This window comes from Artemia franciscana, chromosome 10 (genome assembly GCF_032884065.1).
Source record: "Artemia franciscana chromosome 10, ASM3288406v1, whole genome shotgun sequence".
In the NCBI taxonomy this organism is placed as follows: Eukaryota; Metazoa; Arthropoda; class Branchiopoda; order Anostraca; family Artemiidae; genus Artemia; species Artemia franciscana.
Window position 1 is genome coordinate 44,764,150 of NC_088872.1, and position 25,923 is coordinate 44,790,072.

A 25,923-nucleotide genomic window follows, 5' to 3' on the forward strand; every position below is an offset into this window, starting at 1 on the left:
TCTAAATAGAATTATGCTGAGCCTATGTCGTAGGCTGCATTTCAAAAGTTGACTATGTTTGTGACTTCGTAAGCTTTCGTGTTAATTCCTTTTTAATAAAAGAACCGGTTTTAAGTTGTTTTCTCTGCTTCTAACTTTTGAGGTCTTAATAGATCATACCAGGGTAAATTTAAGCTAGTATTCAGCCTAGGCTATAGATTCAGACTTATAGGTCTTTGAATTAACATGAATTTAACTAGCCTATATTCTTGCACAATTTACTCTTTACAATTCTTAAAGACAAAGATGAAAACATTTTAAAGTGCAAAGAGATATAGAAATTGGAGTAAAAGTGGTTGGCCACTTTTGAAAGAAACATACTAGCATAAAAAAGTAGGGTAGCAGCATGAGTGTTCAAAATGGAGAGTAACCAGGGCAAGCTGTTTTGTGTGTTTTGACAAGGGGAGCCATGGCTGGGGCTTTTTATTTATGTTTGAGTCAAGGGGGAGGTGTAATTACTTTTGCCTTGGGCAACACTATCCCTAGGAATGGCCTCGGTTAGAAGCCCACCATCATATTTGTTATTGTCTGATAATTCCAAATATCATGGTTACTTTTTGACAGTAAACCCCCCTACCTTGTGGTAGTCCCTTATATAGGCTAGCTCTAGGAGTGCATAACAAATTAAAACAAAACAATAAAATGCTCATACTAGCTAACTTTATAATAGGCGGTATATTTCTATTAGTTTGCTTATTGTCTTTCCTTCCACTTTTTAAATCACTTCAAATATTATTTTATATACATTTCATTACAATTTCTTGAGACACAACCAAATTTTGCAAGTCAAGACTACAGAGTCCTGTTTGAACAAACAACTTAGTCTATGAATTATCACAGGATTTAATGATCAAGCATAGATTAGGGGCTATTTATAAGGAAACATGTTAAGAAAACAGATTTCATAATATACAGAATGATTTTAGTTAACACATTTTGATCACAGCTCCACTAAAATTTAAACCCCCTCCCTCCATAATATGCAAATAAGTAGGGTAAAATTCTAGTTGAGTTACTTCTTGCTATCTCAGAAAGGGGTTAGGCTAGGAAAATGAAAATTTTAGGAATGAGTCTACAGGCTAAAGTATATCCAAGGAAGGTATTTTAAAGTAGGCCTACCCACTTCCTCTCCTTCTTCCTCTAGAGAGCAATGAAATTTGCCTACATGGCAGGTCTATACATATTGAAATTTCAACAAAACAACATTTTACCTTAATTTTCAGTTACCCATTGCTTTTTCTCTGCCTTTAGTTCTGAAAATGCAATTCCTGAGATTTGAGTAGAGTTCTGAGCCATATCAAGGTTTTTTTTTCAAAATGTAGAAAATGTATTTTCTTATCTTTAAAACCTTATAAATTGGGATTGAGCAAAGTTGTGAAGCTGAAAAGAAAATTTCTGTACTTCATTCAAGCAGAAGATCTATTTTGCAAGGTTTGACTTTTATAACACACATATTATTGAAGGTCATCAAAGGTCAGGGCCCTCTAGAAGGAGAAGGAGTAGAGGTGGGTACTTCAAAATACCTTCCCAGGACATACTTTAGCCTGTAGACCCATCCCTGAAAGTTTCATTTTCCTAACCTAACCCCTTTCTGAGATAGCAAGAAGTCAATCAACTAGAATTTTAACATATGTAGTCCAAGTTGTATATTTTCCATGTGTTTTCAGGAGAACCAAGGAATTTTAAGAAAACTAATCAAACACCTCCATAAAAAGATGACAAGAATGAGTGAGTAATTATAGAAGCATTAGCTGGGTTTCTGTAGGAAGCAAATTACTTAGCATAATGATACTGTTTAGACTTAGAGATACAGTTGATAAAGCTTTAAGAGAAAAACAGTGTAGTTTCAGGGTCAGTAGAAGATATTATGACCAAATTTTTACTTTTAGATAAGTATTTGAGAAGTGCCTGAGTCATCAAATACCTTTGGTCCACCTTTTTATAGATTATGAGCAAACTCTTGATTCAGTTGATAGAAAAGCCTTAGCAAAGCTCCTATCCTTGTATAGTATACCACATAAACATGATAAAATGATTAGTGCTATGTACAAGAATAACATCACAGCAATTACAGTAAGAAACTAGGTTAGTAGCTAGTTTTGTATTAAATCTGCAGATAAGAAGGGTTGCACTCACCCCTGTTTATATGGATGATTTTGATGGATTGTGTTCAAAGGAGCCCAGCAAAGGCAATGGGAGAGTAACAAAATCAAATAGGTAAGTTTTCCTCTCCTGGATAGATATCATGCTGATGATTTAAGCATCTTAGATGATATTTTTAGTAAAATAAATGGAATTTTAGAGGATTTGCAAGTTCAGTGTGCAAGAATAGGTATGGAAATTAATTTCAAGAGGACTAAGTTGCTAAAGCTATGAATAAGTAAAGGTGAAGAGATAATGTTTGGTAATGAGAAGATTGATCAAGTGGACAGTTTTACCTACCTGGGTAGTATTATTAGTAAAGAGGGTTACTGATGTTAGAATTAGAATAGTAAAGGCTCAGGATTTTCATTTTTGTGGTTGAAAAAAGTACAAAAGGATAAGAAAATGAGTGAGCAAAATAAGATTTGACCACTTGAAGCTACAGTGATGACAGTGGTTAAGTATGGTTCTGAAGTGTGGGTACTCTGAAAAACAGAGTAGGTTTCCCTGGATTTTTCCAGGGAAATTGCCTACAGATTGTTTTGGGTACCTGACTGACTGACCATATCTTGAAAAAATAGTTTGAACAAACATCTGGCTCAATCACACTTTCTAAGGCTATAATGAGAGAAAGAATGAGATGGCTAGAACAGATTTTGCAGATGAAGGATGACAGATTGCTGAAGATTGTCCTTTTTGGCCAACCACCTTTGGCCAAAAAAAGCAGGTTATCCTGAAAGGGAGTGGGAGTTGTAAGGAAAGATATAAGGGAAATTGAAACTTTTTGGGTGGGTGTGAAGAGGGAGGCTGTGAATAGATAGGGATGAAGGAGGAGCATGAGTAGCTGAATTGGGCTCAGGTAGCTCAGTGCTTCAATGAGTTCATAGTTGCAGTAGTTTTTCCATTTCTTGATTTCGACACAATTGATTCAATTTATGGGCACACAGCTTGAAACAAGAGCATTGTTCTCCTTTTGATTATATGGAATGGCAAATATATAATTTGGGCTATATATTTTCACCCAGGGGGAGGGGGCTGAAGTATAGTAGAGCTGCAGTCAATGTGTGTCAAGTACAGTTATTCTGCATACTATGCAGGCACAGGATGGGTATATTCCCGAGGTTAGCTATAGTATTTTTGTGTGGGAGAGGGCAAGAGGGGGTGCTATTCAAGCAGGACTAGTTGACAAACATGCTACTTATTGAATTCAAAAATATTGCACAATACATTATATACAATAAACACACATTAAACAATCATAAATATAAGTGCTGGTGCTCAGATTTTGCTAAAATTGTCAATAATGAGCTACCACAGATGGCAGTATTATAGCATAAACAGGTTTTTGGGTGGGTGAAGGTGAATTTTGTACAAACTTGTTTTTTATAGCCATATTCACCACTAATGCTGCAGTACATATCCCCTTCCACTTCTCCCAACCCCAGACCCAGCACAGGATGTTTGATATCATAATAAAAACAAGATCTAATCTAATAGCCCTGGTATAGTGCTATTCATTTGCTTGTGATTTTGAATAGATTTTGACTCAGTAAGATTTAATTTGTTTTACTAAACTTAAAATATACATTATTTATTGGAATTTTATTTATGCTTTAAATTGATTTGTTTGTGGTTTTGTCAATTTATATTAATAAATAGCATTGATACAAGCAGGACAAAGCTGAACCAAAAATTATAGGCAGCACAATAGCATTTACCAAGTGACATATAGCAATCACAAATTCTGTCAGTCTTTTGGTCTGTCTGTCTCTCCTGGTTTTGGTAGTTTAGGCACTTCCAGCTAAGCTAGAACAATGAAATTTGGCAGGCATATCAGGGACTAGACCAGATTAAATTACAAATATTCGTTTCCCTGATTTGACCATCTGGGGGGGGGGAGTGGAGGGAAGGTTAATTTGAAAAGAATAGAAAAATTAGGTATTTTTAACTTACAAATGGAGATTGGATCTTAATGAAATTTGATATTTAGAAGGATATTGTGTCTCACAGCTCTTATTTTAAATCTGGCCAGATCTGGTGACATTAATGGGAGTTGGAGGGGGAAACCTAAAATTTAGGAAAACGCTTAGAGTGGAGGGATGAAATTTCATATTTAGAAGAACCTTGTAACTCAGATATCTTATTTTAAATCGCGATCAGATCCAGTGTTGGGGGGGGGGACTGGAAATCTTGGAAAACGATTAGAGTGGAGAGATCAGGATGAAACATGTTGGTAAGAATAAGGACAAGCCTAAGATACGTGGCTGACATAACCGGACCGGATCCGATCTCTTTGGGGGAGTAGGGGGGGGGGGTAATTCAGAAAAATTAGAAAAAATGTGGTATTTGTAACTTGCAAACGGGTGGTCAGATCTTAATGGAATTTGATATATAGAATAATCTTGTGCTTCAGAGCTCTTATTTTAAGTCTCGAACAGATCCTGTGAGATTGAGGGGACTTGGAGGGGGAAACTGGCAATCTTGGAAAACATGAAAATTGAGGTATCTTTATCTTATGAATGGGTAATTGGATCTTAATGAAACTTGATATGTAGAATTATCTTATGTCTCAGATGTTCCATTTTCAATTCAAGTCGAATCCAGGGACATAGGCGGCTGGAGGGGGGAACAGAAATCTCGGAAACTGGAAATCTTGGAAATTGCTTACAGTGGAGAGATCAGGATGAAACTTGATGGGAAGAATAAGCAAAAGTTCTAGATACAGGATTGAAATAGTTAGAATGGATCCACTCGCTTTGGGGGAATTGGGCGGGATTTCCAGTGCTTTAGCGAAATCAGAGCTTCTGGACATGCTAGGAAGAGGAAATTGATAGGTGGGTCAGGGATCTGCACAAATTGACTTGATAACAGTCGTTTTTCTGATTTGACCATCTAAGGGACTGGAAGGAGAGGAAAAATTGAAAAAAATGATGTATTTTTAACTTACAAATGGGTGATTGGATCTTAATGAAATTTGATATTTTGGAGGGCCTCATGTCTCAGAGCTATTATTTTAAATCCCGACTGTACCTGATGATATTTGGGGAGTAGGAGGGGTAAACAGGAAATCTTGGAAAATGCTTAGAGTAGAGAGATTAGAATGAAACTTGGTGGGAAGAATAAGCACAAGCCCTGTATACGTTATTGGCATTACCGGACTGAATCTGCTCTCTTTGGGGGAGTTGGGGGGGGGGATTAATTCTATAAAATTAGAAAAATTGAGGTATTTTTAACTTCAGCACGAGTTACCGGATCTTAATGAAATTAGATATTTAGAAGGAACTCAGGTCTCGGAGTCCTTATTTTAAATCTCGACCAAATCTGATAGCATTGGGGGGAGTTGGAGGGAGAAACTGGAAATCTTGGAAAACACTTGGAGTGGAGAGATTGAATGAAACTCGGTAGGTAGAATAAGCAAATGTCATAGATATGTGATTGACGTAACCAGACTAGATCCGTTCTCTTTGGGGGAATTATTGGGGGGGATCCAGTGCTTTGGCAAGTTTGGTGCTTCTGGACGTGCTAGGACGATAAAAATTGGCAGATCTGTGAGGGACCTGCACAAATTGATTTGATAAAGTCGTTTTCCCCGATTCGACCATCTAGGGGGCTGAATTGAGAGGAAAAATTAGAAAAAATGAAGTATTTTAACTTTTGAGTGGGTGGTTGAATCTTATTGAATTTGGATATTTAGAAGGACTTCGTGTCTCAGAGCTCTTATTTTAAATCCCGACCGGCATAAGCCTCTGATTTTCCTTTTAAAGCAATCTATTGGCTCTTGGAATTTTGCTAGAGCTCATGCCATATGAGCTATTGCCTTTTCCGATCTCGTCACAAGTGCCATATGAGCTCTTAGCTCTTGTTAAATTTGAAAGTGTTCAAAATTAAAGTTAGAATTATTAACTTATCCATTGGGCAATATTTGACAAAGAATATCCAGAAAATCTTAACAATTATTGGCATCACTGCAGCAGAAACCTTAAATTAGTTAAAAATTGCGAAGGACGCCAGTTGGAAGCGAAAAGTGACCCCTAGAGTTTGAAAATTACCTTCTGCTTTGTATCTTTATTTGCAATCATCAGAATCTTGCTAAATACAGTAATACGCACTTTAGAGCTCTTGGAACGAAGCTAAACATTTATGCTTATTTTCTTTTTCAATGATTTCTTTTTTACTCAGGAAATTATATCCACTGTATATCTACTTTTTTATTCTTCATTGATTCCAATTATGTCCTTTTTGTTGATGTAGACAGTGTACTCATTTCCACTTTTAAACGTTTTAAAACAAAAGAATCTAATCTTCAACTGATAGATTTTAGGAAGTAAAGTACCTTAAATATCAAGGGGGAAAGTTGACCTGGGCAAATGTGGCATAACAGGAAGCATAGAACATTTTTCAATTTTGCCATTAACTAACCTAACACTTTTACATGAAAAATATTAATGTGGAACATGTTATGAAGTGTAATGGACTGCTAGTTTTCTCGTTTTCGCTATGTTAAAAATGATCATGGATTAATTAGAAAAAAATTATCCGTTCAAAATAAAGAGTAAATTTGACACTTAAGACAAGCAACAGTTTTAATGCTAATTGATAAATTTAATTTATTTCCTAATTATTGGGATGTAACTTTCCCCCTCCTCCTTGCCCCCCCCGTTAAGCGACGCCACTGGGGTATATTGCTAGTAAAGCAACCATGATATTTAGTAATGGTGCAAACTGCTTCTGTTTGTTTAGCAGGTTTCAAACAGTTTGTGGTAGTGAACTGTAGTAAGGAGCAACCTGGCTCAATAGTAACCAAAACTCTAAAAAACAGAATGTTGACACCAATAGTCATTAAAAGAATCCTATTTTTATGCTGATTCTAAATAAATAAGTTTCGTCAAGTTTAGTCTTAAACATCAAAAGTGACAAGCCTGCGAAAATTTGCCTTATTTTAGTAAATAGGGGAAAAAACCTCTAAAAGTAATAAAATCTTAACGAAAATCATACCATCAAATTCAACGTATTAGCAAACCCTACTGTAGAAGTTTCAAGCTTCTATCTCCAAAAACATGGAATTTTGTATTTATTTTTACGAGAAGACAGATCACAGATGCATGTTTATTTTTCCAGGTGTGATTGTATCAACCTAGTGGTCCTAAAATGTCGCGAGAGGGCTCATTCTAACGGAAACTAAAAGTTCTATTGCCCTTTTTAAGTGACCAAAGAATTGGAAGGCACCTAGGCCCCCTCCCACGCTCATTTTTTTCCGAAGTCACTGGATCAAAATTTCGAGATAGCCATTTTGCTCAGCATAGTCGAAAAACATAACAACTATATTTGGGGACGACTTAGCTCCCCAGAGTCCGTGGGGGAGGGGCTGTAAGTTACAAACTTTGACAATTGTTTACATCTAGTAATGGTTATTGGGAAAACTTATATCGAAGGAATCGCATTTGAATGCTGATTTTAAATCTACGATTTTCATGAAGTTTAGTCTTACTCATCAAAAGTTAAGAGCCTGAGAAAATTTGCCTTATTTTGTAAAAAAGGAGGAAACACCCCTAAAAAGTGATAGAATCTTAACGAAAATCACACCATCAGATTCAGCGTGTCAGAGAACCCTACAGCAGAAGTTTCAAGCCCCTATCTACAAAAATGTGTAATTTTGTATTTTCGCCACAAGACAGATCACTGATGTGTGTTTATTTGTTTTTTATGGCACTTGGTATTAACCAAGTGACATATAGCGATGGCAAATTCTGTCGGTCCGTCTTTCTATCGGTCTGTCTGTCTGTCTCGGGTTTGCTAGTTTAGGCACTTCCAGATAAGCTAGGACGATGAAATTTGGCAGGCGTATCAGGGACCAGGCCAGATTCAATTAGAAATACTCGTTTCCCCGATTCGGCCTTCTGAGGAGGAGTGGGGGGCGGTTAATCTGGAAAAATTACAAAAAATGAGGTATTTTAACTGACGAACGGGCGATTGGATCTTAATGAAAATTGATATTTAGAAGGATATCGTGTCTCAGAGCTTTTATTTTAAATCCTGACCGGATCCGGTGGCATTGGGGGGAGTTGGAGGGGGAAACCTGAAATCTTGGAAAATGCTTAGAGTGGAGGGATTGGAATGACACTTGTTGGAAAAACTAAGCACAAGTCCCAGTTATGTGATTGACAAAACCAGAACAGATCCGCTCTCTTTGGAGAGTTGGGGGAGGGTTGATTCTGAAAAATTAGAAAAATGAAGTGCTTTTAACTTACGAAGGAGTGATTGGATCTTGATTAAATTTTATATTTAGAAGGACTTCGTAACTCAGATTTCTTATTTCAAATGCCGACGGGATCCAGTGTCACTGTGAGGTGTAGGGGGGAATCTTGGAAAAGGCTTAGAGTGAAAAGATGAGGATAGAACTTGCTGGGAAGAATAAGCGCAAGTCCAAGATACGTGACTGACAAAACTGGACTGGATATGCTCTTTTTGCGGGAGTTGGGGGAGGGTAATTCGGAAAACTGAAAAAAATGAGGTATTTGTAACTTACGAACGGGTAACCAGATTTTAATGTAATTTAATATTTAGAAGGATCTTGTGCTTCAGAGCTGTCATTTTAAATCCTGACCAGATTCAGTGACATTGGGGGGAGTTTTAGGGGGAAATGTGAAAATTGAGGCATCCATATCTTACGAATAGGTAATCTGGTCTTAATGAAACTTGATATATAGGAAGATCTTGTGTCTCAGATGCTTCATTTTCAATTCGAATCGGATCCGGGGACACGGAGCTGGAGGGGGGGAAACAGAAATCTTGGAAAACGCTTAGAGTGGGGAGATCGGGATGGAACTTGATGGGAAGAATAAGTACAAGTTCTAGATACCTGATTGACATAATTGGAACGGATCAGCTCTCTTTGGGGGTCTTTGGGGGGGGGGGTGGTGGTGGTGTTAATTCAGAAAAATTAGAAACATCGAGGTATTTTTTAACTAAAGAACAGGTGACCAGATCTTAATGGAATGTGACATTTAAAGGAACTCATGTCTCAGAGTTCTTATTTCAAATCTCGACCGGATCTGGTGACAGTGGGGGGAGTTGAAAGGGAAAACCAGAAATCTTGGAAAACGCTTAGAGTGGAGAGATCGGGATGATACTTGGCTTATAGAATAAGCAAATGTGCTAGATAATTGTTACCATACTGGATCTGCTCTCTTTGGGAGATTTAGGGGGGGGGGTCCAGTGCTTCTGTGAGTTTGGTGCTTCTGGATGTGCTAGGACGATGAAAATTGGTAGGCGTGTCAGGAACCTGCACAAATTGACTTGATAAAGGTGTTTTTCCTGGCTCGACCATCTGGGGGCTGAAAGGAGAGAAAAAATTAGAAAGAATGAGGTATTTTTAACTTACGAGTGGGTGATCAGATCTTAATGAATGTTGATATTTAGAAAGACCTTATTTCTCAGAGCTTTTATTTTATATCTCGACCGGCATTAAGTCTTTGATTTGCCTTTTAAATCAATCTATTGATTCTTAAAATTTTGCGAGAGCTCATGCCATATGAGCTCTTGGCTCTTCTGACCTTGTCACAAGTGCCATATGATCTCCTAGCTCTTGTTTTTTTTTCCCCAGTGGTGATCGTATCGACCCAATGGTCCTAGAATGTCTTGAGAGGTCTCATTTTCGCGGAAAGTAAAATTTCTAGTGCCCTTTTTAAGTGACCAAAAAACTATAGAACACCTAGGCCCCCTCCCACGCTCATTTTTTCCAAAGTCACCGGATCAAAATTATGACATAGCCATTTTATTCTGCATAGTCGAAACACCTAATAACTATGTCTTTGCGGACGACTTGCTTCCCCACAATCCCCGTGGGAGGGGCTGTAATTTACAAACTTTGACCCCCCCTGCTCTTTACGCTAAAGTTTTTTACTGTCTTAAAAAGTAGAGTTCAAAGAAAGAGTCAAACTTTAGTGCAAAGAGCGGGACGTTGAGGAGGGGACAGCCCCTTTCATATATGGAGTAATTTCTGTTCATTTTAAGTTTTAATGTCGCTCTTTGTTTTCAGTAAATAGGGGGAAACACCCCTAAAAAGTTCTAGAATCTCAACGAAAATCACACCATCAGATTCAGCGTATTAGAGAACCCTATTATAGAAGTCTCAAGCTCATATCTACAAAAATGTGGAATTTTGTATTTTTTGCTACAAGACAAATCAAGGATGCGTGTTTATTTGTTTGTTTTTTGTTTGTTTTTTCCCCAGGAGTGATCGTATCGACCAAGTGGTCCTAGAATGTCGCGAGAGGGCTTATTTCAACGGAAATTAAAAGTTCTAGTGCCCTTTTTAAGTGACCTAAAAAATTGGAGGGCACCTAGGCCCCCTCTCACGCTCGTTTTTCCCAAAGTCGCCGGATCAAAATTCTGTGATAGCCATTTTATTCAGCATAGTCAAAAAACCTAAAAACTATGTCTTTGGGGACGACTTACTCCCCCATAGTCCCCGTGGAAAAATAAATATGAAAAAGTTTCTTCAACTGAAAGTAAGAAGCAGCATCAAAACCTGAAACGAACAGAAATTATTATGCACATAATGAGGTTCATCTCCTCCTAATACCTTACTCTTTACGCTAAAGTAATTTTATTATTTTCAACTATTTATTCTACGGCCTTTGTGATTCAGGTGCCATTCTTAACGAATTGGGACAAAATTTAAGTCCTAGTGTAAAGAGTGAGATATTGACGGGGGGGAACCCCCTCATTTACGTAATAAAAACATACGAATTTAGAAGTTCCTAACGTAAGTTAATTCCTGAGTTACGTATATTTTTACTAATAATAACGTTCGTAAAATTAAAAGTTCTAGTTGCCTTTTTAAGTAACCAAAAAATTGGAGGGTAACTAGGCCTACTCTCCTGCTCCTTTTTCTCAAAATCGTCCGATGAAAACTATGAGAAAGCCATCTAGCCAAAAAAATAAATTAATATATAAATTTGCTTTTAATTATTCATGTTCAGAGAGCCAAAATCGAAGCACGTATTAATTCAAAAAGTTCAGAAATTAAAAAAAAATAAAATTTTTAACTGAAAGTAAGGAGCGACATTAAAACTTAAAACGAACAGAAATTATACCGTATATGAGAGGGGCTGTTCCCTCCTCAACGCACCACTCTTTACGCTAAAGTTTTTTATTGTTTTAAAAAGTAGAGTTGAAAGAAAGAGTCAAACTTTAGCGTAAAGAGCGGGGAGCTGATCAGCTCCTTTCATATACGGAATAATTTCTGTTCGTTTTAAGTTTTAACGTCGCTCCTTACTTTCAGTTAAAAAACTTGTTTTTTTTATTTATTTGTATTCAAAGTTCATTAGTGACCAGATTCTTTTGCATGTTCAGTAGCATTCCAATTAAATTTACGCTTTGGAGGACCACTCAGCATCTAGCCTTTGTTTGAAAAATTCAATGGATTCAGCAGTAATGGTTTCATTAGATAGTTTGTTCTAACTGTTGACAGTGTTTGATGAAAAGAATTGAGTGCAGACGTTTGATGATGTAGAGTGCTTGCCAAGTTTCAGGTGATGACCTCGAGTTCTTGAGTTATTATCAACAGTAGGGAATAATGCTGGGAGAGTATTAGCCCTCAATAGCTTGTCAGCTAAAATGGCATCCCCTCTATTTCTCCTGTAAACAAGTGTAGGGAGATTCAGTTTTGATAGTCAGGGTAGGAAAGCTCCCAAATGCCAGATATCACTTTTGTGGCACATCTTCAAGAACTTTTATGTCTTTTTTTAAATATTGGGAGGTAAGAGACATTCCAACTTCAATCTGAGGATGCACAAATTCCTTATATAGAAGACTGATGACTTTAGGGGAACGGTTGGAAATAGTATAGTTAATCAATCCCGTTGTTGAACTAGCCCCAGCAGCGGACTTCTTAGCATGAGCGGAGAATTTGTCAGTAGCGACACCAAGATATGCCCACTACAGAGGTGTGTTGGTGGCCTATGAAAAAATAAGAGCAGCAAGGATTCAGTTTGCCAAAGTGAATGATATAACACTTGACAACATTGATTTCAATAAGCCATGCCTCAGCCCATTGATCTAGCAGTTGGGTCAATGGGCAGTTGGGCATTGTGTCTTTTAAGGCTGACTCCAAATATGCTAATCCCTACCCTTGCAAATATACTCCAACCTGCTCTCTAGTAATGCCAAATATAGCCCTAGGCTGTATGCAAAACTTTGCTGACTTTGTTGGTTTGCATTATTTTGTATACTCATTTCTCATCAACACTTGGCTTGTATATCTAAATCTAAAAAAAAACCGGCAAAGTTTTATGTTTAGCCTAGTGCAATATCTGGTCACATTTTGGAGGAATAGGGATTTTTTTGCAGGGATGCAATTAGTGAATTTGGAATCACTATTAAATGATCCATCAAGGGGTGTGTATGCCTTCTACCTAGTAAAAGTATCAGAAAAATCAAAATCTACCAAAATACACCAATTACATTCTCCATCCAATGGTCTTTCCAAATATAATAATTACTGCCTTTATATTTGCGTCTCACCAACTGTTGCATCCCAACAACTTTTTGTGTGCATCATAGGCAGGAAAGTACTGAGTGAAGTGGTTTCCGTGTACTATTTATTTCCTTTTTTCCCAGTGACAGTTCTAGCCTCTCTTGCACCTGCAGCGAAATCTTGATTAGCACCCTCCCCTCTGTCTCCTAAAAGTTTTATCATTAATTTTTAACAAGAGTTGGAAACTCAATATCACAAAAAAAGAAACTAAACCTGGTCTACTTACTTTTATTTTCAAGGAACAGTCAGAAAGATGTGGGAAAATAAAAATTTTGGATTCAAGTTTGCTTGTTCTTACTGCCAACTCGGCCCTCTACATTGTTTTGTTAAAAATACAATTTGAAAATTACGAAAAAATTTATAACTCATTTATAAGATCATTTAGTTGAAATTTCGTACCGCAAAAATGTTTGTGCCTGGGGCAAGTGTTCTTATGCCCCTCCCCCAAGCAAAAGAACCTGGTTTTTCCCCAGGACACTTTGTATACAAGGAGTTCTTATAGAAACTTTAAAGTAGGCTTGTTTATTTGGAAGTTGAATGTTCCATCGTTTTTTAATAGTTAAAAGGGATTAGGGGGGCAACCAGTGCCCTTCTTACCTGCCGGCAACCCTAAAGACATTCAGTCAAAATTATAAAATGACCATTACTTTCACAGTAGTTAAAAGATGCAATAGCTAAGCCTCCAGGGATGACATGACGCCTACAACCCCTAGAGGAACGCCTCTAAATTATGCAAGGTGCCTGTTGTATACATATAGGTTTTATTTTTGGGAAAGGGGGTGTTTTCAATCCTGTATATCCTGTATCTTTTTTAGAACATCAATCATTGGTGGAGGTCACAAGGGCGTTCTTCATTTTTTTTTTTTTTTGAATTAATGCCTGAGTGCAAAGAATAAAAAATCAAAATCAGAGAAGCAAGGCCTTACTGTAAGCTGGTAAAGTCCTTGCATGTCAGGTAAAAATTTCTAGTAATGAAGAAAACCTCTGCAGCATTTGAGTGATGCGAAGCAAAAGGAATTGTGATATTCCCCTGCTTGTTAAAGCAGATTGCTCAAAGAGATTCATTCTTGGTGCACAGAATACTCCTTTATTTAGGGTATTGTTCAAACTAATAGCTGACTTGTTTAATAATATTTTCCTATGCATGGGTTTGTACTGTATTCACCTAAATATGTGTCTGATGCACTCTTTCCCCTTTGTCACCCTGTCTTAGCAGATTCTTGATTTTCAAATTGTCGAGTAGCTTATCCTGCAGAGCAAAGCCTAAAATTCTTTTTTTGTGGAGAGCAGGAGGGAGGTTAAAGATGTCTTTTTTGGTTTTATCTTTTCTATTGGCACTTTAGCTTTTTCCTCATTTTTGAGAGACAAAAAGGAGATATTCCTTCCTTGTTTGATATACTTTGTATTTGCCAATCAAATGTGGCTATAGGTCAGCCCATGGCAAAAGTATTTAAAGAGTATCGTTCCCTTCACAAGATTAAAAAAAAAGTTTTTTTTCACTGAAAGTAAGGAGCGACATTAAAACTTAAAACGAACAGAAATTACTTCGTATATGAAAGGGGCTGCTTCCTCATCAAAGCCCCGCTCTTTACGCTAAAGTTTGACTCTTTCTCTCAACTCTTCTTTTTAAAACAGTAAAAAACTTTAGCGTAAAGAGTGGGGTGTTGATGAGGAAGCAGCCCCTTTCATATACGAAGTAATTTCTGTTCGTTTTAAGTTTTAATGTCGCTCCTTACTTTCAATTAAAAAAACTTTGTTTTTTATTTAATTTCTGAACGTTTTTGAATCAATGCATGTTTTGATTTTGGCTCTCCACAGAGGAATAATTAAAACGGAATTTGCATATTTATTTTTCTGGCTAAATGGCTTTCTCATAATTTTGATCGAATGATTTTGAGAAAAAAGACCGGGGGAGGAAGCCTAGTTGCCCTCCGATTTTCGGTTAATTAAAAAGGCAACTAGAACTTTTACTTTCCGTTAGAATAAGCCCTCTCGCAACATTCTAGGACAACTGGGTCGATACGATCACCCCTGGGAAAAAAAAACAAACAAATAAACACGCATCCGTGATCTGCCGTCTGGTAAAAATACAAAATTCCACATTTTTGTAGATAGGAGCTTGAAACTTCTACAGTAGGGTTCTCTGATATGCTGAATCTGATAGTGTGATTTTTGTTAAGATTCTATGACTATTAGGGGGTGTTTCCCCTATTTTCAAAAATAACGCAAATTTTCTCAGGCTCGTAACTTTTGATGAGTAAGACTAAACTTGATGAAACTTATATATTTAAAATCAGCATTAAAATGCTATTCATTTGATGTACTATTGGTACCAAAATTCCATTTTTAGAGTTTTGGTTACTATTGAGCCGGGTCGCTCCTTACTACAGTTCGTTACCACGAACTGTTTGATGCAATTGGTAGAAGGTGGTATATCCTTTAATGACGAGACATTGTTAATTCGTATGAAAGCAATTTTTCAGTTGCTGTTTATTTAAGAACACAATAGAATACTTGTGTGTCTTTGACCAGCTTGAAGATTCTCAAGGTCATCTGCTGATTTTTTTTTAGCATTGTATCAGCATTGCTATAATGACCAATAGGGTTGTACGTAGTGGAGTATTATAGAACATGAGCTCATAGAGTCAACTTAACAATGCCCAAAGGGATCAGAGGCCCCGGACCACCTCTCCTTGGAAGACCAAGATTTTTTAAAGCTATAAAATATTTGAAAAGATGTGTCACTTTTCAAGATAAGTAACCTTCTTTAGAAAACTTTTTCTAAGTCCCTTGAGAAGGATGTTGCTCGTCAGCTTTCCTCCCCCTCTGGAGTATATTTGCAGGTCAGCCTAACTGCTTAAGCAGATCTCTGATAGGAGCTAAACGATCCTAATGTGGTCGATACTGAGAACTATCAAAGCGGAAGCAACTCTCAATAAACAGAAACCTATTGACACCCATGGTTGGTCTAAATTTATCTCGACCGGTCCTCTCAGCTGACCTTCAGCATCTTATCTTCAAGATTTGAACATTCCGGTAGGTAAAACCGACTCATAGAGGCTCTCATTTCCGTGTAGTTTACAGGCTTTGTAATCGAATTTTCCCAATTGACAAAGCCCGTAGTTGGCTTGACAAAGCCCAAGCTTTTCGTTGGTATGCTTCACAATTCCCACAGCCATTTCCTTAGTGAACGGGTTGTCCTGGGCTTCTTCTGGAGACAAATCGCGTCTTATGCTGAATTTTCGTATGCCAGGTAATTATGATATTATATGGAAAAAGTGAGTACGTGCAGTTGATGGAGTTTTCCTGCACCATTTCGTTTTACCATTTCTACCACTAAACACACCGACAAGGTTCTTTAACTGTCTTGTAAGAGGAACGTCATCTTTGCCTAAGGTACTCAAAATCTGGGGTTCCTGTACATCTGGAGAACTAGTTTGACGGGCTTCTACCGCTTTTCTTCGTCAGTTCCACCTTCGATGACATCTTTTTTGACGTTCCCTTCAAGCTAAAAATCGGGATCCCTTACACAACCTTCATATGTTAGATCTAGTAGATCTTCTTCTCTTTCAAGTAGCTCCATAACTTCTTCCTCAGTTAGTTGCATTTGGCTATCCATCTTGATTTCCCAGAAAAGTAAGGAATGAAAAGAATAGCCAAAGCAGGGTAATAATAATCACCTCCATAGCGAAATACTTTAGAAATAGTAGAAATGCTGAACTGACTACTAAAAAGGGTAGAAAACTTTCACTATCAGCATATAAGAAAAGATTAATGACGGAAGTAGCGCCTTATCAGTTATTAGTCATTTAGACTCTCTAATAACCGCATTTCAAAATAGTTGACCCTGCCAGTTTTGTTTTTTCTTTTTTTTTTACTTCAGGGGTTGGGCAGGGTAAAAAAACAACCCCAGACACCCCTTACCTCCTTTTTGTGGATGATGGAAATTGACCAACTCACCCTTGTTAAGGACCTTCTACAGATCGGAACGTAATTTGCTCTTTAAAGACATAAGAATCTGTTTTAAGTGCTTTCTCTTTTATGATGTTAATAAATCTAAAATTTTTGAGACGTTCAGGAATGAATTTCAGCATATATTCAAATGCTCATTTACATTCATTTGTTCTTTTTAACAATTAAATAAAAAAAAACTAATTTTTTTAGCTGAAAGTAAGGAGCGACATTAAAACTTAAAACGAACAGAAATTACTCCGTATATAAAATGGGTTTTCCCCTCCGCAATCCCTCGCTCTTTACGCTAAAGCTTTTAATTGTGTTAAAAAGTAGAATTGTGGCAAAGAGTCAAACTTTAGCGTAAAGAGCGAGGGATTGCGGAAGGGACAACCCATTTTATATACGGAGTAATTTCTGTTCGTTTTAAGTTTTAATGTCGCTCCTTACTTTCAGCTAAAAAAATTAGTTTTTTTTATTTAATTTCTGAACGTTTTTGAATTACTGCATATTTGGTTTTGGCTCTACGCACATAAATTATTAAAATGAAATTTGTATATTAATTCTTTTTTTGGCTAAATGGCTTTCTCTTAGTTTTGATCAGACGATTTTGAGAAATAAGGGGTGGAGAATGAGGCCTAGTTGCCCTCCAATTTTTCGGTTGCTTAAAAAGGCAACTAGGACTTTTAATTTTTAACGAACGTTTTTATTAGTAAAAAATATACGTAACTTATAAATTAGCAACTTACGTAACAAACTTTCATAATCTTATATTTTTATTATGTATACAAGGGGGTTTGTATCCTCGTTAATACCTTGCTCTTTACACTAAATCTTAACTTGTGTCCCAATTCTTTAAGAATGACCCCTGAATCAGAAAGGCCGTAGAATAAATAGTTGAAATTACTAAAAATACTTTAGCAAAAAGAGCGAGGTATTTATCTCCTCCTAAATACCTCGCTCTTTATGCTAAAGTATTTTTAGAACCCCTCATATGCGTAATAATATCTGTTCGTTTTAAGTTTCAATGCTACTCCTTCCTTTAATTTGAAAAAACGTTTTCATGTTTATTTTTCATTGTTTTCTTATAGTAATGCTAGAAAATCATGCGCCCTTTTCCTTGAATTTTTCTTCCCCCATGACAGATTCCTCCTAGGAAAGATCCTCCAACATAGCCCCCTCCCCTCAGCCCCCCCCAAACAAAATAAAATCCCCCTGAAAACGTCTGTACACTTCCCAATAACCATTACTATATGTAAACACTGGTCAAAGTTTGTAACTTGCAGCCCCTCCCCCAGGGATTATGGGGGAGTAAATCATCCCCAAATACATAGTTATTATGGTTTTCGACTATGCTGAACAAAATGGCTATCTCAAAATTTTGATCCGTTGACTTTGGGAAAAAAAGAGCGTGGGAGGGGGCCTAGATGCCCTCCAATTTTTTTGGTCACTTAAAAAGGGCACTAGAACTTTTCATTTCCGTTAGAATGAGCCCTCTCGCGACATTCTAGGACCACTTGGTCGATACGATGACCCCTGGAAAAAAAAAAAAAAGAAAAAAAAATAAACACGCACCCGTGATTTGTCTTCTGGCAAAAAATACAAAATTCCACATTTTTGTAGATAGGAGCTTGAAACTTCTACAGTAGGGTTCTCTGATACGCTGAATCTGATGGTGTGATTTTCGTTAAGATTCTATGACTTTTAGGGGGTGTTTCCCCCTATTTTTTTAAATAAGGCAAATTTTCTCAGGCTCGTAACTTTTGATGGGTAAGACTAAACTTGATGAAACTTATATATTTAAAATCAGCATTAAAATGCGATCCTTTTGATGTAGCTATTGATATCAAAATTTAATTTTTTAGAGTTTTGGTTACTATTGAGCAGGGTCGCTCCTTACTACAGTTCGTTACCACGAACTGTTTGATCTTGGCTATTACTGTGATTAAAGAAAAAAAAAAAAAAAAAAAAAAAAAAAAAAAAAAAAACACGGCTGGAAATAAATATTGTTTTTAGTAAAGTACAATTGACATTTTGGTCATAAATTTTCAAGAAGGGTCGGAGTGGCTCCTTCATTGGTGCGCACCTACACATTCCTGTGAGTAATTTTATGAAACATGAAGCAAATCAGTTTAGTAAAATAAAGCTTAAAAATAAATTTCAGAAATATTTTTTTTTTTTGGAATAAGAAGGAAAGTATCACCCTGCAGTACACTTTTTCAGGGTTAGCCTACATGAACTGAGATAAGGGAATAACTCCTATCCTTCTTCCCCACGCCTTTTTTGTATTTATTATAAAGATCATGGAGCTTTAGAAAATGTGGAAATTGAATTGCGCTCTTTAAGATATCTGACCGTAAATATCCATAGTAGCCATTTATCTTGTATGAACTACGGGACTTCAGAAACGAATGTGCCGCCATTCGGCATTACTTCCACTGTAGTTGAGAAACTCAATGTATATTTGTTTGATATTTTTAAATCGATTGGCTATTTCGGAATTTTTAATTGATAGCAATTTGGTCCTTGTGTGGGCGAAATTGTTGTTTGGTGCCACACAATCCCAAAACACCACTTTCTCGTGGTACAATCTTATTGATCACTTAAAATGTGCACTATAGCTATTGTGATCGAATGAGCCCTCTTCCGATCTTGTAGGATCATTGGTTCGATACTGGGGGAAAACACTCGCAAAAAAACGTGCATTTTTGGTCCTTCTTCTATGATTAGACACAAAAAATAACAAGTTTTTTCAACTGAAAGTAAGGAGCAACTTCAAAACTTAAAGTGAACGAAAATTATTCCGTATTTGAGGTGGATTTGTGCCCTCCTCAATCCCTCGATCGTTCCACCAAAGTGTTTTAAAGCTTTAAAAAGCTTCTTATTCAATGTCAATAGCTCTCATGTATCAACAGTCGTTTTAAAGCATCGAGACAAAATAGTCAAATTTTTGCGAAAAGAGCTAGGGATTGAGGAGGGGACAACAGCCTCAACTGCGGAATTATTTTTTAAAGTTTTATTGTTGTTCCTTACTTTCAGAATCTGTTTTGACATTGTAAGAGCCATACTGGGAGTACTTATTTTGACATTGTAAGTGCCCTATTGAGACTCTTTTTGCCACATAGAAATATCTATCCGAAATTAGTATTATACATGGGAGCCTGGGGTTAAAACCACCCTCTAACTATACTTCAGGTCTGGTAGTGAATTTGGCTAGTTTTCTATATTAGTGCAGTTTTTTATTGTCCATATTTTGGTGAAAGTATTTCCTCTTAAATCATAAAAACATATCAATTTCAGAAATAAATTTCTTCCACGTGGCAGCAAAAACGGAAAAAAATATGAACTGGACTCGTTTCATGGCTCCAGTGGCAAGGGGGTCGTTTATATTCCCTTCTCCTAGATTTGAAAACCATGTTTTTGTATTTTCTTTGAAAAACGCTTCTTTGATGTTCTCATTGAATAATATCAAAATCGCCTCACCCTAAATCTTAATAATTACTCTTAATTCCTCTCCTCCTACGTTGTCGTTACTACGTGGCACTGGATGAGGTGGAATGCTTTAGCTAAGGTATATGACTTTGATTTTGACTAACTTCTATTTTTGATACGAGTCTTATTATATATAAGCCCCATGTATAGCCCCATATGCAACTGGCGTTTTCACATGTAAGCCCCTTATAGCCCCGTGTGCAACTGGCGTTTTCACTAATTGACGAGGAAGAACTCTTAAAACTGGCGCAGTAAAAACTTTGTTCTTTAATTTATTTGTTACTCTTTTTTTTATTTTTCTTTAAATATATACAATAAACATTACAAAAAGTATTCTTTAATTTGAACGATGGAACTAGGAAGCCAATATGATTTTTTGTTAAAGTGTGACATTAAATATAAATTTTACTTGCAACATTTCTTAAGCCGAAGAAACTTTTAAATCTTTTACTAACTTCTGTTTCTTCTACTTTATTGCAAGCTGAACTTAGTGATGATAATGAGTTCAAATTTTGACAGTGTAAATGGCTGAAATCTTTATGTGAAATAAAACTATCTTTGAAATAACTACTCAACTTCCCTTTTAACCTTGATCTTTCTCCGCGAAAGGTTTTTATTGGTCATTGATATTCAAATGCGGTCGATATTTTGAGGCGGAGTGGAACCCAAGTTACTCTAGAAACTTTCGGTAATTCTATGCTAGTTTGTTTGTACACTAGGAATAAGATTCATGTGAAACTTGTTCATGATTATAGATTCTTATTTTAATTCTCAAAATAATGGTATTGCTTTTCTTTTAAATATTAGTTAAGATTGTAAAAAGAATCATTGGTGAAAGGCGTTTTGGCTAATAAACAATGTCACTAATTTCCTTGTTATCTGGGTAGCATTGCGTAAACTTTTCAGGGATGCTTCGACTTACCCGGATTCGATTATTTGGATCGAGCTGTGTACTCCAGATTTTTTCTTATGGCACACTTCTTGAAACCAAGGATCTGCTCATGCCCCTTGGCTTCTCTCGAAAGAGCCTTTCGTAAAGTAATTTGGTTAATTGGGTGACTGGACTGCGGATTGTGACAGTTTATAAAGATTTTTCTCGTGATTAATTTTTAAAAAGAAATTTTTCTAATGGAAGTAAAGTGCGAAGTTGAAACTTAAAACGAACAAAAATTATTGCTTTGCAGATTACGGAATATGTCTCTAAAAATAAAGCTTAAATAAACTGACTGGTGATATTCTTTATTTCTGTGTAATTCTAACAGTGAGCTATTTACTGAAAACACAAAACCTAACAAAAAACAGGATATTCTCTTAGGATCAATTTTTTGAGTAGGCTGAAGAAAAAAAAATGCTAACAAGTCTCACAATAGTCCTTCACTCGTGATGATATCGAAAGCTTGCAGCATACAATTGTAATTTTCTTAAAAAAAGTTAACCACTCTGAGTTTTCAGTAAACCGCTATTTTTACTAGTGAAAAATTGGAAACTATCATGAGTCATTTTATCTAAAGCTACTTTTGTAAATATTTATTGCGTAATTTGCGAAGCAATAATTTTTATGGCACTTGGTATTTACCAAGTGACATATAGCAATCGCAAATTCTGTCGGTCTTTCTGCCCCGGTTTTGCTAGTTTAGGCACTTCCAGATAAGCTAGGACGATGAAATTTGGCAGGCGTATCAGGGACCAGACCAGATTAGATAAGAAATAGTCGTTTCCCCGATTCGACCATCTGGAGGGAGTGGGGGGACGGTTAACTTGGAAAAATTAGAAAAATGAGGTATTTTTAACTTACGAATGGGTTATCGGATCTTAATGAAATTTGATATTTAGAAGAATATCGTGTCTCAGAGCTCTTATTTTAAATCCCGACCGGATCTGGTGACATTGGGGGGAGTTGGAGGGGAAAACCGGAAATCTTGGAAAACGCTTAGAGTGGAGAGATCAAGATGAAACCTGATGGGTAGAATAAACAAATGTCGTAGATGTGTGACTGACGTAACCGGACTGGATCAGCTCTCTTTGGGGGAGTTAGGGGGGTCCAGTACTTTGGCGAGTTCGGTGCTTCTGTACGTGCTAGGACGATAAAAATTGGTAGGTGTGTCAGGGACCTGCACAGATTGACTTGATAAAGTCGTTTTCCCCGATTCGACCATCTGGGGGGCTGAAGGGAGAGGAAAAATTAGAAAAAATGAGGTATTTTTAACTTACGAGTGGGCTATCGAATCTTAATGAATTTTGATATTTAGAAGGACCTTGTGTCTCGAAGCTCTTATTTTAAGTCCCGACCGACATTAACCCTCCGATTTTCCTTTTAAATCGATCTATTGATTCTTAGAATTTTACTAGAGCTCATGCCATATGAGCTCTTTGCTCTTCCGACCTCGTCAGAAGTGCCATATGAAATGTTAGCTCTTGTTATTTGTTACAAGCTGCCACAAATTGCGCGTTTTTTCCCTGAACTGTGTTTTCAGCGAACCCTCTAATGCTAATTCGAGGCGCTTTTCACTGTGCATTCGTTTTATTTACCACGGAATGTTGCTTTCAGCGCAACATCAATCACGCCAATTAACATTAACCAGAATTGATTATGCGGTACTTAATGTGCAATTAGCGGATGTCCAATCTAAATAACCTTTCCCGATACCTATTCTTTTGCTCTTCGTATAAAACCACTTTATTCACCGAAAGAAAAAAAAACCATCAAATATTTGCAAAAAATGGATCGTTCTCTATTTTGTTGAAAATGTCGAGTATCCTGCTAATCTCAAAAAAACCTTTCGTTGTCTTTTACCCAGAAAGGTAGTCTTCGAAATTTTTCTATCTTCTTTTTTGTAGAATTTGCATAAACGTTTCGGTGTTTTGGGGCTGGCTGTCCATATTGCAGTTCCGATTGCTTGATTTATTACTCCTGCTCTTTCGCTTTCAGGACCTCCGTAAGCATTTAAAAAATTCGATATGTTTGGCTGATGGGGCTGTGCGGCGGTGATGCCATCTTTACACAGAGTTTGTCATCCTCTGCTTTTATTTGAAAACATTCCAGGTAATTAATTGAAATAAAATTCAATTAAACGAGGCTTTGAAAGAGATGGAAAATTTTACTCCAAGCTGCAAAGTTAGCATTGCTATAATTTTCAACTCGAGCCAGGTTATTGCTGTTGCAGAATTCAAGTCGCCTGACTGGATTTGGGCTTCGATTGAATTACAGTTCTAATGTGAAAACTCCACTGGCAGGATAAAAGGTGTATAGTATGCAAAGTATATAAGAAAAATGATGATTTTTTTTGTGCAGCCTATTTGATTGCAAGGAAAAGAATACAAGTAGAGTTTTATATAACTAATAAGAACTATAAGCTATATGAAAAGTTGCTTACCTAAGGGAAAAACGGAATTTTCCAGCCATTCATCCAAGAAATAGTCGTTGAACCTGTGCGTCTTTAGGTGAATCTTCCATCATTGGGATCTAACCTTCACCTTCCTGCTCCTCTGGAATAAAGGCCAAACCTGCGATTGGCAGTACATGGTTTCAGTTCTTCAAGGTTGTTGCTACCTGTTTAAAGCGAAGTAAGTCCCAAATCCTAGATCTTGCTGTGCAGGCACTGCCGAAAATGGAAATTGTATCTGCTTGTCTTGTACTCAAATTGAAAAACTTCACCCAAAGCTTTAAATGCAGAAGCTTTGTAGTCTACCTAAGGCTTTGTGAAGTAGCTTAAATTCTCAAGTTCTCGCTTAAGAGATTCAAGCAGAATTTTGTCGCACTCAGTTGTCTTGCTCGACAACAGCGTGAAAACTAGTGATATAACAATTTGTAGTTCAGTTAGGTCTTGTAGTTACTGAATCCTTCCATGAATCCATTAAATAAAAAAGACTAAAGTTTGCCTTTTGGTTCTAATTATTTAAGAATGACGTCTGATGCACAAGAGCCGTTTTACTAGAATAGTAAGCTCTTTTAAAGTTTAAAAACTTCGCGTAAAGAGTGAGGTATTGAGGAGGGACAAGCCCCCTTATACACGTAATAATTTCTGTACTTTTGAATTTTTAATGTTGCTCCTGATTTTCAGTTGAAAAAACTTGTTTTTTTATGTAATTTCTGATTCTTTTCTAAATAATGCTAGTTAAGCCCCTCCAAAAAAGATCCCCGTGCTTCCCAATAGCCAATACTATATGTAAACGACGGGTAAAGTTCATAGCTTGCAGACCTTCCTCCAGGGACTTTGGGGGTCAAGCTATCTTCAATAGATATAGTTATTAGATCTTTCGACTATGTTGAACAGAATGGCGATCTTAAAATTTCAATCTAGCATATTTGGCAAAAAAGGGGCGTGGGAGGCGGGCCAGCTGCTCTCTTATGTATTTGGTCACTTAAAAAGGGCAGTAGAACTTTCGATTTTCGATCAAATGAGCCATCTGCCGAACCTCTAGGATCACTGATTCGATACGATCACCCCAGGAAAAAAAAAACAACAAATAAACACGCATCTGTGATTTTGCCTCTGGCAAAAAAATCCATGTTTTGTATATAGGAGCTAAAAACCTATACAACAGCGTTCTCTGATATGCTGAATCTGATGGTGTAATTTTCATTAGGATCACTTGGATGTTATAGGGGTATTTTGCCGTTTTCCAAAAATTGGGCAATTGTCTGAGACTTGTAACTTTTGATGGGTAACATTAAACTTTATGAATTTTATATATTTTTAGTAAACATCACAATTCATTCTTTTGATATATCCACTGTTATCTCAAGACTCGAAGTTTGTCACCACGAACTGTTTGACATAACTGGGAAAACTTGTTTGGGCAGCTTTGAAGGTGTCGTCATTCTATTAACGAGACTTGACAAAGTGCACAGAGCTTTTCAGGACAGAACGGTAAAATTTGTGTGAGATCTCTGTTCTTTGTTTGAGATGGACACTTCAGAAATGGTTTCCCATCTTTGGTTCTTGCGCTGTTTCAGCAACATGCTGTAACACGTCCGTTGCTTGACGACGCTTTTGCAACAAGTAGTTCTTGCATGCTTCGGAAGAAAGATGCAGAATTTGTTCTTACAGGCTTGTCTTCATAATCACGCAATTGCTTCCGCATATTCTCCATAGCTTCTAAAACAATCACTTTCACGGTATCGTTTATAAGTAGGTGAGAGACAAAAACGCGTTTGGGACAAAAAAAACCTTTGGAGCAAAAACACCATCCTCAGACGTCATCCTCTCCGTTTATAACCCTTCTGCTGCCGTACAAAAGACCAGTAAGTAGTATCTCCTTCCTTTTTTTCAGTGCGATAAATGTATCCTCCATAATAAAGAGCTGGCTTTCTTCTACTTGTGGTCGACTGCAATTCGCGAGTCAACTGTTTCTTGTAGCTGATGAATCTCTTGGTTGACATCTCATTTCATAGAATTTCTAAGCTAATCCTGCTGGAGGCAACTTTGGTCAGCCCAATCACAGTAATTTGATAAGAGAATTGTATAGCAATAAATTATTTAGTTCACTAAAAATTATTTTATGCTAAGTCAACAGAATTGACGAAACAGCCTGTTGTAAGAGTAAGAGACTCATTTGCCACAAAAATGCAGTTTCGCTGAAAACACGTTCGCTGATTGACCTTTCCTCTGTTTCAACCTTCTCTTTACTTCTCTAAGGCGAAAGTATTATCTACTACCCTAAGAAAACCTTTGTTTTTTTAAAGTTATTTTTTGCTCGTTTTTATTTATTATTTTAACATAAACATTGCTTAACATAAACAACTAACTATAAACAAC

General features: G+C 36.8%; 1 protein-coding gene across 7 annotated transcripts in view; it reads left to right on the forward strand.

Moving 5' to 3' along the window:
• LOC136032238 (uncharacterized) overlaps positions 1-25,923 on the forward strand; it is a 55,399-nt gene continuing 29,476 nt past the window's right edge. The window contains exons 1-2 of one of the 7 annotated variants that reach the window (XM_065712465.1): positions 39-68; positions 25,439-25,593. The gene's annotated coding sequence lies outside the window, so the exon portion shown is untranslated. Of the gene's footprint in view, positions 69-20,904; positions 20,947-23,077; positions 23,208-23,285; positions 23,729-25,261; positions 25,410-25,438; positions 25,594-25,923 lie in introns of those variants that run through there. The other 6 variants (XM_065712464.1, XM_065712470.1, XM_065712468.1 and 3 more) reach the window with 6 other exon arrangements.